The sequence below is a fragment of the Poecilia reticulata genome, linkage group LG5 (genome assembly GCF_000633615.1).
Source record: "Poecilia reticulata strain Guanapo linkage group LG5, Guppy_female_1.0+MT, whole genome shotgun sequence".
NCBI classification, from domain to species: Eukaryota; Metazoa; Chordata; class Actinopteri; order Cyprinodontiformes; family Poeciliidae; genus Poecilia; species Poecilia reticulata.
In genome coordinates this window covers 29,317,660-29,319,537 of record NC_024335.1, presented here as the reverse complement: position 1 = coordinate 29,319,537, position 1,878 = coordinate 29,317,660, and the positions used below count along the sequence as shown (strand labels likewise).

At 31.3% G+C, this 1,878-nt stretch overlaps 1 long non-coding RNA gene across 1 annotated transcript in view; it reads left to right on the top strand.

Moving 5' to 3' along the window:
- Positions 1-838: 838 nt before the first annotated feature.
- LOC103465475 (uncharacterized) overlaps positions 839-1,878 on the top strand; it is an 8,569-nt gene continuing 7,529 nt past the window's right edge. Inside the window, exon 1 of the long non-coding RNA XR_533801.1 lies at positions 839-873. This is a non-coding gene — a long non-coding RNA (uncharacterized LOC103465475). The remainder of the gene's footprint in view (positions 874-1,878) is intronic.

Genomic DNA, 1,878 nt, shown 5'->3' with positions numbered 1-1,878 from the left:
ATGGTCAGATCCGCCGGATCCACTTCTCTGGCTGCTATGCGCGCTCCCGACACAGGGGGAACAGATTTTCTCAGGGGAACAGAATTTCTCACAAGACCGGAAGGACTGACAGTGCTCTCTAATGAATTCATATGAAAACGGAGGACTTAATTGTTTATCTTTCTCTATTTTGACTAATACTTTTAAAATAAATTGGATCCGTCATTTTTTTTTTATTCTCCAGCGACTTTCTGGGATTTTATACCTTCCCATATTTTTTCTAAATTTGGTGGTCTGAATTTCTTTTTAGTTTGTAATTTTGATATAGCGAAACTCCCAACAAAACTCCAACTTTCACCGGCAGGCCTTTTTATCATGGTTACTCATCTACAAACACAACTTCTCTCCTCAAAGGTATTTCATTTGGAATAATAAGGACATCCTAAATAATAAGAAAACTATATTTTTTGATTCCTGGTTTACTCGTAACATGTAAGGCACCTATTATTCTACGCCTAAAGAAACACAGAATAATTATTTTGGTGTTAAGAGTTGAGCGATTTCTACTTGTAACGAACTGCCACGAAGTAAATCAGATTTTTACTTTTGTGTTGAATGTCTGTTTTACAATATATTTACCACTAATGACAAACAAAAAAAAAACAATACTTTTCTGCAAAATTCACTAGCTACACAATTCTTGTTAAATAGTGTAATATAAGTAGTATTTCAATAGAGCAGAATAAATTTTATGTTTTTGAACAATAACAATATTTGTTGCTAATCTGTTGCTAAGAGATGAGCGTGTTTACTGGTAACCAAGTGCCATGAAGTGAACATCTAATTTTTACTTTTGCAAAATTTGCCAAAGGTAAATGTCTTGTATCTAATCAGGTAAGCGTTATTTCGAAAGAGCTTATGTTTTATAAACTACATAACTTATTAATTTGGTGTTAAGAGATAACCGGGTTTTTTTCTGGTAACGAACTGCCACGAAGTATAAATCGAGATTTTTAGTTTTGTGTTGAATGTGTGTTTAATTGCCACTAATGACAAAAACCTTTAACTTTTCTGCAAAATTTGCCAACTGCACAATCCTTGTTAATGTAAAATAAGTGGTATTTCAAAAGAGCAGAAGAAATATATTTTTTGAACTATAAGAATTTTTGTTGCTAATCTATTAACCTGTTGCTAGGAGATGATCGCGAAGTTCAGCAAAGTTCCACAAAGTAAACATCTTTGCAATACTTTTCTGATTTTCACTTTTGCAAAATGTAACAACAGTAAATTTCTTGTATCTAAGCTAAGCATTATTTTTGAAAGAGCTTATGTTTAATAAACAATATTACTTATTATTAATTTGGTGTTAAGAGATAGGCAGGTTTTTTTCTGGTAACGAACTGCCACGAAGTATAAATCGAGATTTTAACTTTTGTGTTGAATTTGTATTTTATAATACCACTAATGACAAAAAAAAAATACTTTTCTGCAAAATTAACCAACTACACAATTGTGTACAAGTATAAAATAAGTGGCATTTCAAAAGAGCAGAAGAAATATGTTTTTTGAACAATATTTGTTGTTAATCTGTTGCTAAGAGATGAGTGTGTTTACTGCTAACCAAGTGCCACGAAGTAAACATCTGATTTTTACTTTTGCGGAAGTAAAAATCAGAAAGCAGTGCATAAGCATTATCACAAATACTTCTAATGTAACTACTGCCCACATTAACAGTAGCCTTTTTTCCTAAAATAAGCTTTTTAGCTATTTTGTTTATTTATTAACCATGTTTACACTGCAAAAACTGAAATCTTAGTAAGATTAAATATCTTAAATTAAGGAGATTTTTCTTGTTTTCTTTCTGACAAGATAATTTTTCTCACCAAGAGGGATTTATGT